We start from the raw sequence: 11,164 nt of genomic DNA, 5'->3' as shown, positions 1-11,164 counted from the left end.
ATATATAGAAAAGTTGTGCATTGTAGCGTTAGAATCTCTTAGAACCTAATTGGTTCAGATACATCCATTATTATAAAGAAATGATTGACCCCTCCAGAGAGTTTGAGTTGTCCAAAACAACATGTTTATTTTAGAAAAAAAAATAGAATGTAATAGCTCCTACCTACAAACTTTCATTTAATACAGTAGTCTCCTTCAGAAAAATGACAAATATTTGACCACAGAGAAGGGAAATTATATAACACATTTCAGGATGACTAACAAATTTTGAGTTATTATGTTGGGCACATCTCCAAGAGATGATATAATGAAAGTAATTTGAGTGATGGGACATGCAGATTTGGATAGGTGATAAAAGCCATATGAAAGATGAAAGAGGTGAAAATTAGTTTGAAAAATAGCCACAATTAATTTTTATCACCAGCAATAAACTAAGGTACATCCATAAAATGGAATAATATGCAACTATTAAAATGAGTGATGCTGATATCATGTTACTACAAAATATGTACCCTAGGAAAGATGATTAATAAAAAAGAAGTATATGTTTTAAGTCCGTAATCATTTCCTGGTAACTCTGAAATACCCAGAACTGTATATATTTTACAACTTATCCTTCTACACTTGATCTTAGCCACAAGGCCAAGAAGCAATGCAACTTACCCTTCTAAAATTTCAAGGATCTCATTTTTAATACTGAGCATATCTAATGAATATGATTGCTAGCAAAACTTTTTTCATTTTATTTATTTACTTTATGTAATAATTGATTCTAGCTTCCCCTCCCTATTTTTCTTCCAGTTTCTCTCGATCTCCTTAGTTCCCCATCAAACCCTTCTCCTCTTTTCTTTATGTAAATGGAGTCCTCCCATATATATCAACAGCCTTGGCATCAAGTTGCAGTAAGAGTAGGTTCTTCTTCTTCTATTGAGGTTAGGCAAGTCAATACAGTTAAGGGAATGAAGTGCAAATGCAGGTAATGTAGTCAGAGACCACCTCTGCTGCTACTTTAGGCAACTCAAGCTGCACAACTTTTACATATGTGCATAACACCTAGGTCCAGACCATTCGAGCATGCTTTCTGATTGACAATTCAGTTTCTATGAGCCCATGAACCTAGGTTAAGTGATTCTGTAGGTTTGTTTGTATGTGTGTGTGTGTGTGTGTGTGTGTGTGTGTGTGTGTGTGTGTGTGTCTTTGACGCTTCTGGTTCCTTGAATCCTTCCTCCACTTTGTCCACAGGATTTCCCAAGATATACTTAACATTTAGTTGTGGGGGTCTGCATTAGTTTCTATCAGTTGCTAAGTGAAGCCTCTCAGATGACAGTTACACTAGGCTCCTGTCTGCAAGTATAGCAGAATATTATTGATAATGTTCCGAGTATTTTCCCTCTCATTACATGGGGACCAAGCTGGACTAGTCATTGATTGGCCCTTCCCTCAAATTCTGCTTCATCTTTTACCCCTACACATCTTGTAGGCAGGACAAATAGTGAGTCTAAGATTTTGTGGTTGGATTGGTTTGCCAATCCCTCTATTGGCAGTCTTGCCTGATTACAGGAGCTGATCCATTCAGACTTTCTACCTCCCATTGCTGAGTCTTAGCTAAAGTCAGAGCAAAACCTCTTTTGAGTAAAAAGGTGTTTTTGTTTGTTTGTTTGTTTGTTTTAATGCCTGCATTATAAATCCTACATTATTGACTTTAAAATAATAAGATTTGAAAATAAAAAAGAACAAATGATTCTGAATATTATATTTATTTCTAGTAAATAACTAAAATTGAGCATGTTACTTTATACCTTTCATTAACAGCACTAGCTTTTTAAAAGTAGAATTCCTTAAGGGAAACATTTGTCATTAAAATGGAAATATAGTTCCTTAAAATTTAGAACTGAGAATTTTTGGTTTAAGGTTCTTTCTCTGCCTCTACATGTCTCTTTCCTAAATAGATCATAGAACCAGGCTTTCTTTTAATCTGTGAAACAGAGAGAATTGTCTTATATTTCACCCAGAGTAGAAGGAAAATGTTCTGAGTTCACCTTGAATCTCGAGTCCATTGACAAGTTTTTAAAATCTTTATAGTGTTTATTGTAATCATTTTTATAATTTTTCTTATGACAACAGTTCACAACTACTGTGCATCTAATGAATTCTCATGATATCTACTCAACATTTCTCTCATACATATCCACCTGGGTCTTACTTCCCTCTGGGCAGTGTCTGTTTCAAATTCCAAACACAGAGTAGAGAAAAACACAAGATAGAATCAAGATTTTTTTTTAAGTCTCTCAACAGAAATACAGTCATCTAGGCAACAGTCCTCAGAACCTGTCTGAGGATTGTCTAGATTTACTTAGTCTTTGGGCATATCTATTAGGGTTTATGTAGATTAGGATAGTAGAATGAAAAAAACATCATTCCTTAAACTGAAATTCTGAACTGAATCAAAAGGAGAAAGTTGTCTAAGGACCTGATTTCATCTCTTTGCCTCATAACTGTGGATGCAGTATAACCAGAAGCTGCTCAAGCTCCTGCTAACCCCATCTTGCCCACATAAAAGACTGTGTAAATCAAAGTAAAGCCTTCCTTCAATAAAATAACAACAAACCACAAAATCCAGATAAGCAAAATAAAAGAAAATGAAAACAAAACCTACCAACCAACCAACCAACCAACAATCAAACAAACAAAAAAACCCACCAAGCTATAACCAAGTAAAGCACACATATACATGCACATAAACATGTACATGCACATGCATAAAAGAAACAAACTAAAGAGTCCATTATATGTTGGTATATTGTTCCTGAACATGAGGCCTGCCCTGGAATGGTTGATATACCCAATGTCATTCCACTGGAGAAAATCGATTTTTTTTCTTCCCCACCCGGTAGAGATAACATGTCAGTCTTTGCCATATTGGCTAGGCTTCATTCATCTATCTACTCTTTCTTTTTAAATATAATATAATAAATATAATATATAATAATATAATATCACATAAATATAAAATAAGTCCTGTCACATTGAATTTTAACAGAACCAATCACAGAAGGAAAGTGTGTAAGAAAATACACAAGAATTAAAGACATACTTGTTCACACATTCAAGAATACCATGATTACACTAGAATGGAAGTCATAATATAGTCTCAGAGGACCTGGTTCAGCTCTACATAGGTCCAGTGCATGCTGCTTCAGAGTCTATGTGTTCATATGATCTTTGCTAATGGACCTTGTTTCCTATTTCCAATGGAAGTTATAGCAACTCAATTAAGGAATGTTCAGAGGAATATTTTTCCTTACCCTTCATTGGATATTTTCTTTCTGTTTTCTTGGAAATCAAGATTTTACATGTAGTTTGTTAAAAATCATTTTCAAGTTGTGATCCTCAGGGTAAACAAAGTACTGATAATTCTCTCCTGATTAACTACTATTTCCAAGAGCTAATTGGTCATTCTCTAGAACAATAGTGTTAATTGTGGTTTATGTTACCAATCCCAGTGTTAGAAGGTAATGTAGCATCTACATCTCTCTCCCTCTTATGATTATTTATATGTAAATAAAAGACATTGGTCTTCATCCTTGCCATTTTTAAACATAAAAGAGAAACCAATTAAAATAATAAAAACATAAATAAATTTTAGTGAGAGAGGTCAAGAGATGCTTGACACAGTTGAACAAAATTTACTTAGAACTGTCTAAATCCTTGAGTACTAAAAATTTAGCAATCAGTAAAACAAAAATGAGACCAGTATGGCTTAGCCCCTGTGATAATATAGAAGGTCTCTTATTTTGAGCAGAGAGGATAAGAGGTTAAACTTACAGTGGAAAACAAATTTGACTTGCAGTGCAACATAAAGTGAATTATAAATTATATTTAAAAGTAGAATGAAATTGGATTTTATTGGGATGCTAGTATTTGGAAAGATTTTGCATCAGAGTTTCTTAGTTAAGGCACAATTAAGTTTTGTGGGGTTTTTTTGTTTTATTGTTGTTGTTTGTTGTTGCTGTTTTTGTGTGTTTCAAATGAAGTCTCATTAAAGATTTCTCTTTGGTGTTGCCAACTTTCCAAGATCTCTGCACATCAGGATCCTTCTTTGTAATAAAGACCAAAAGAGTCAGTTGACAGAGGCTTAATAGACTGTTAACCAGGGGTATTAAAATGACTTTGGAGTATGTTACAAGGACATTTTCCATTAAAATGACTCAGAATGTATAATGTAAATTCAAACTGATAACGAGCAACATTTTTCTCTTGGTTTTCTTTCCCCTGTTTGCTTTTAGACACTTAACATTTTTTGACTATCCTATTTCTTTATGTAAAGGTAATATCTTAGAGTTTCAAACCATATATTTTTTTTCAATTAAGATGAGAAAGAACAAGAGGGATTTTTCTAGGTGTCTATTCTTGCGTTGTATAGAAACTCCTTTTTTTAACCAAATTTGCAAAGCTAGTGTGATAAACAGTTTGATTTAAGAAACAATGTTAAAAGTTATAGCTCAGTATATTCTCTTATTTCAAAGTATCCACGACCACAGGGATGCTACTTTATAAAATTCACTGTCTAGACAAGTGCTTTTAAAAATGTATGTTTACATTTACACAGGGATGCTTACTTATAAAAATCATTCTCTAGATAAACACTTTTAAAATGTGTGTTTACATTTACACAGCTTACTCCAAACTATGTTGTCAGTTCATAGATTCTTCTTGGCCTGTTGTCCATTTTTAGAAATTGTAGAACAATTAAAAAGTACAAATTTATTTATCTTCACGTTCACACATTTGTTTGTTTGTGTGTGGAGGGAAAGGGTAAGCACATGGCTCCAGCACATACATGGGGACCAGAGACCAGCATGCAGGGGTCAGTTCTATCATGTGGTTCTGGAGATGACTGTAACAGGCAGACTTGGTATCAGTCTCTTTTACTGGCTGAGTCATCTTGCGAGCCACTGGATTATTTTTGAAAACATAACTTATATAGATAGAGAGTAAAATTTAGAATCAATTGTGATTCAAGGATATTGAATTCATATGGGCATGAAAATAAGACTTTAGGAAGGATATCCCCAAATTACTCCAATGTACTGAAAACTTCCACTATAGTAAGTATTACAAGTAGCTTTAACGGAACTTGAAAACTAAAATGATTCCTGAACAAGTTTGATCATATAAATCAGTTTTCTACATAAACTATTTTAAAATGATTTAAAGGCTTTCCTGGGGCCTAGTGTTCTAGTTAAAATTTCTTCAGGCACATTTGCCATGACAAATGGTTATTAATGTTTGTGTTAAAGTAAAACTAACCAATGAAGAGTTGAACAAAACAAGAAGTCATTTTTTTGTACTATTGTTTAGATCCTACTCCACTATAATAATATGGGAAATGTTATAAGCACTGGAATGAATGAATGCTGAAGGGTGTTAGTACAGTTTGCTTAATATGATACACATCTGTTTTCCTCTAATTGGCTCTTATTGATATTAAGCTTCTAATCTCCCACAGAGAATGAGGTATAGGAATTCTAACTTTCCTATTCACTATGATTTAATAACACCATATTCAGGATTTAGAAAAAAGTTTCTGTATTATAAATATAGTAAGATGATTTAATAAATCCCTCTATGGCTTGTGTGTGTGCATGTGCTTCTTATGAGTTTTGTTCCTCTAGATAATCCTGACTATAGTACTATTGTGCTATTATAAAGATAAGAATTCATAAAAAGGGAGCTGTAAAACTTATATACTTTTCATGATAATTGGTAGAAGTGGAGATCATTATGTTAAGAGAAATAAACCAGACATAGAAAAACCAGTATTGTCTGTTTTCTCTCTTGTGTAGAAAAAGGAGTAGAAGTTAAGTAATAGAGATTGAAGAGGGAATGATGTGATTATGGAAGAGAGTAGAGGGTTCTAGATAAGAGGAATGGAATTAGGGAGAATGGGGAAGGTTGATCAGTAGACTGTATAATATGGTATTGAAATAAAATATGAACTATTCATTTATGGATGGACCAAAATTAAATCCATTTTATAAACTAATAAGTTGTTAAAAAAAAAACTCATGCAACTCATAGCTCACAAGGACTACACTGTTGAGTGCAGAAAAGTACAGTGTTCTACACATCTGACACTAAAGAATATACATGTAATCTTCCAGACTACTGGAACATCTGGATAATTCTTCACAACACCTCAAGAATGTTCTGTGCTAATTTCCTGTGAGATTTTCTTGGAGTCTATAAACTTTTATGTGTACTGAAGATAATCATTAGAATTATAATAAGAAAGTATTCCCTTTAACTTGACCAAAACATTGCAACTAATATAAAGAAAAACAATTCTTAATTTATTAGCTAAATATATCAAAAAAGAATAAGGTTGGATTTCAAAAATGAATAGAAGATATAATAATGGGAATGAAATTTCATATATAGTTATTAAATGTTAAATTTAATTATTTTTAATAGCCATTTCAAAGCCCAATGTGGATATAGAGGAAGAGATAGACCTAATGGCTAAGATATCTTGGTATCTTTTTAATCTTTCCTCTTTAATTAATTAATTCCTCTGCTAAATGGCTGCCTTTTTTCTCAAAACTCTTCATATATCTCTAATAAGCTTCATTATATTTTCATAAGGAAAGTATACATATTGATTCCTGTGAGACAAGTGAACTAAATTCTTCATGTGCCATGCATACTTCTCACTGTATTAGTAAGATTTATGTTACTATGATAAAACATCATGGCCAAAACAACTTATGAAAGAGCACATTTATTTTTGGCTTAAGGTTAAAGGGTGAGAGTATATGATGGTAGGGGAAGGCAGAGTAGCAGGAACAACTGAGAGCTCACTTGGCTCTTGAATGGCAAGCTCACTGCTAATGCGAGCAGGCTTTTGAAAGCTTAAAGTCAGACCTAGGTGGCACATCTCCAACAGACCCTACCTCCTAATTTTTCTGAAGTTATGAAGATTTAATAGATATCTACAGANCATTTTATACCAAAACAAAAGGATATACCTTCTTCTCAGTATCTCATGGTACCTTCTCCAAAATTGACCATATAAATTTTCTCAAAACATCAAAACATGCCTCAACAGATACAAAAATATTGAAACTATTCAATGCATCCTATCAGATCACCACAGACTAAGGCTGATCTTCAATAACAACATAAATATTAGAAAGCAAACATTCATGTAGAAGCTGAACAACACTCTACACAGTAATAACTTAGTCAAGGAAGAAATAAAGAAAACAATTAAAGACTTTTTAGAGTTTAATGAAAATGATGCCACAACATACCCAAACTTATAGGACCTAATGAAATCAGTCCTAAGAGGAAAACTCGTAGCTCTGAGTGCCATAAAAAAGAAACCACAGAGAGCATACACTAGCAGCTTGACAGCACACCTAAAGCTCTTGAACAAAAGGAAGCAAATTCACCCAAGAGGAGTAGATTGCAGGAAACAATCAAACTCAGGGTTGAAATCAACTAAATGGAAACAAAAAGAACTATATAAAGAATCAAGCAAGCCAGGAGCTGTTTTTTGTTTGTTTGTTTGTTTGTTTGTTTGTTTGTTTGTTTTGAGTAAATCAACAAGATAGATAAACCCCTAGCAAGACTCACTAGAGGGCACAGGGACAATNTCCTAATTAACAAAATCAGAAAAGAAAAGGTAGACATAACAAGAGAACATGAAGAAATCCAAAACATCATCAAATGCTACTACAAAAGTCTATACTCAACAAAATTGGAAAATCTACATGAAATGGACAAATTTCTAGACAGATATCATGTACCAAAGTTAAATAAGGAACAGATTAATGATCTAAACAGTCCCATATCCTCTAAAAAAATAAAGGCAGTCATGAATAGTCTCCCAACCAAGAAAAGCCCAGTACCAGATGTTCAGTGCAGAGTTCTATCAGACCATCAAAGAAGACCTAATTACAATTCTCCTCAAACTATTACACAAAATAGAAACAGAAGGTACTCTACCAAGTTCATTGTATGAAGACACAATTAATCTGATACCTAAACGACACAAAGACCCAACAAAGAAAGAGAACTTAAGACCAATTTCCCATATGAATAACTATGCTAAAATACTCAATAAAATTCTCACAATTCGAATCCAAGAACACATCAAAATGATCATCCATAATGATCAAGTAGGCTTCATCCCAGGGATGTAGGGATGTTTTAATATACAGAAATCCATCAACGTAATCAACTATATAAANAAACTCAAAGACAAAAACCACATGGTTATTCCATTAGATGCTGTGAAAGCATTCAACAATATCCAGCACCCATTCAACATAAAAGTCTTGGAAAGATCTGGAATTCAAGACCCATACCTAAACATAATGAAAGCAATATACAGCAAACCAGTAGCTACCATCAAATTAAATGGAGAGAAACTTGAAGCAATCCCAGTAAAATCAGGACTAGACAAGGCTGCCAACTTTCTCCCTACCTATTTAATATAGTATTTGAAGTCCTAGCCAGAGCAATTAAACAACAAAAGGAGATCAAGGTGATAAAATTGGAAAGGAAGAAGTCAAAATATCACTATTTTCAGATGATATGTTAGTATATATAAGTGATCCTAAAACTTTCACCAGAGAACTCCTAAACCTGAAAAACAGCTTCAGTGCAGTAACTGGATATAAAATTAACTGAAACAAAACTGTGGCCTTTCTCTACACAAAGGATAAACAGGCTGAGAAAGAAATTAGGGAAACAACACCCTTCACAATAGCCACAAATAATATAAAATACTTTGATGTGACTCTAACGAAGGAAGTGAAACATCTAAATGATAAGAACTTCAAGTCTCTGAAGAAAGAAATTAAAGAAGATCTCAGAAGATGGAAAGATCTCCTATGCTCATGGATGGGCAGAATTAATATAGTCAAAATGGCTATCTTGTCGAAAGCAATCTACAGATTCAATGCAATCCCCATCCACATTTCAACTCAATTCTTCACAGAGTTAGAAATGGCAATGTGCAAATTCTTCTAGAATAACAAAAAAGCTAGGATAGCATAAACTATCTTAACAATATAGGACCTATGGTGGAATAGCCATGCATGACCTCAAGCTGTACTACAGAGTAATTTTGATAAAAACTGGCAGTTATCATGTACAACGTGAATTGATCCATTCTCAGCTCCTTGTACAAAGCTCAAGTCTAAGTGGATCAAGGAAGTCCACACAAATCCAGAGATACTGAAACTTATAGAGGAGAAATTGGGGAAAAGCTTCAAAGGTATGGGCACAGGGGGAAAATTTCTGAACAGAACAGCAATGGCTTGTGCTGTAAGATCGAGAATTGACAAATGGGACCTCATAAAATTGCAAAGCTTCTATAAGGCAAAAGACACTGTTAATAAGACAAAAGGGCCACCAACAGATGGGTAAAGGATCTTTACAAACCCTAAATCAGATAGGGTACTAATATTCACTATATTTATAGAACTCAAGAACCTGGGCTCCAGAAAATCAAATAACCTTATTAAATAATAGGGTAAAGAGGTAAACCAATAATTTTTGATTGAGGGATACAGAATGGATGAGAAGCACCTGAAAAAATGTTCAACATCCTTAATCAACAGGGAAATGCAAATCAAAACAACCCTGAGATTCCACCTCACACCAGTCAGAATGGCTAAACTTAAAAGTTCAGGTGACATCAGATGCTGGCGAGGATGTGGTCAAAGAAGAACCCTCCTTCTTTGTTCATGGGATTGCAAGCTGGTACAACCACTCTGGAAATCAGTTTGGCTGTTCCTCAGAAAATTGGACATAGTACTACTGGAAGATCCACCAATATCTCTCCTGGAGAATACTTAGAAGATGTTCCAACTTGTAATAAGGACACATGCTCCACTATGTTCATAGCATCCTTATTTATAATAGCCAAAAGCTGGAAAGAACCCAGATGTCCCTCAACAGATGAATGGATACAGAAAATGTGGTACATTTATACAGTGGAGTACTACTCAGCTTTAAAAACAATGAATTTATGAAATTTCTATGCAAATGGATTGATCTAGAGGATATCATCCTGAGTGAAGTAACCCAATCACAAAAGAACACATATGATATGTACTCACTGATAAGCAGATATTAGCCCAGAAGCTTAGAATACCCAAGATACAGTTTGCAAAACACATGAAACTCAATAAGAAAGAATTGTGGATACCTCTTTCCTAACTTAGAAGGGGGAACAAAATACCCATGGAAAGCGTTACAGAGACAAAGTTCAGAGCTGAGACAGAAGAAAGGACCATCCAGAGCCTGCCCCACCCATGGATCCATCCCATAAAAAACCACAAAACCCAGAAAATATTGCATATGCCAACAAGATTTTGCCCTCAGGACCCTGATATAGCTGTCTCTTGTGAGGCTATGCCAGTGCCTGACAAATACAGAAGTGGATGCTCTCAGTCATCTATTGGATAGAACTGGGGGGTCCCCAATGAAGGAGCAAGAGAAAGTGCCCACGGAGCTAAAGGGGTCTGCAACCCTATAGGGAGAACTACAATATGACCTAAACAGTACCTTCCCTGAGCTTATTTCTCTAGTTGCATATATAGCAGAGTATGGCCTAATTGCCCATCAATGGGAGGGTAGGCCCTGGTCTTTTGAAGATTATATGCCCCAGTATAGGGGAATGCCATGTCCAGGAAGCAGGAGTATGTGTGTTGGGGAGCATGGTGGGGGGAGGGTATAGGTGGCTTTCTGTGAAGAAACTAGGAAAGGGGATAGCATATGAAATGTAAATGAAGAAATTATCTAAAAAAATTTTTTAAAATATCCTGTTTTTCATAACTTACTGTTACCTAATGTCAAATGTTTCTGCAACTGTTTTCCATATGTTATATATAATACAATTCATGTGATAAAAGTGAAAAAAACTGTCTGACTAGAATTTTTTTTTCCTAATTTTATTAGTATTTCTAATCTATGGAGAAGCCTTTGGCCTGATATATTTGTATGGTCTTGGTGTTAACTTGTTCTTGTTCTTGTTCGTTCTTTCTTCTTCTTCTTCTTCCTCTTCTTCTTCTTCTTCTTCTTCTTCTTCTTCTTCTTCTTCTTCTTCTTCTTCTTCTTCTTCTTCTTCTTCTTCTTCTTCTTCTTCTTC

General features: G+C 34.4%; 1 pseudogene; it reads right to left on the bottom strand.

The window, feature by feature from the left end:
• Window positions 1–516: 516 nt before the first annotated feature.
• LOC115063783 lies at window positions 517–654 on the bottom strand (annotated as a pseudogene).
• Window positions 655–11,164: the final 10,510 nt, after the last annotated feature.

The sequence above is a fragment of the Mus pahari genome, chromosome 3 (assembly GCF_900095145.1).
Source record: "Mus pahari chromosome 3, PAHARI_EIJ_v1.1, whole genome shotgun sequence".
In the NCBI taxonomy this organism is placed as follows: domain Eukaryota; kingdom Metazoa; phylum Chordata; class Mammalia; order Rodentia; family Muridae; genus Mus; species Mus pahari.
Note: the sequence above shows the minus strand (reverse complement) of the source record. Positions and strands in the feature narration are given on the sequence as shown.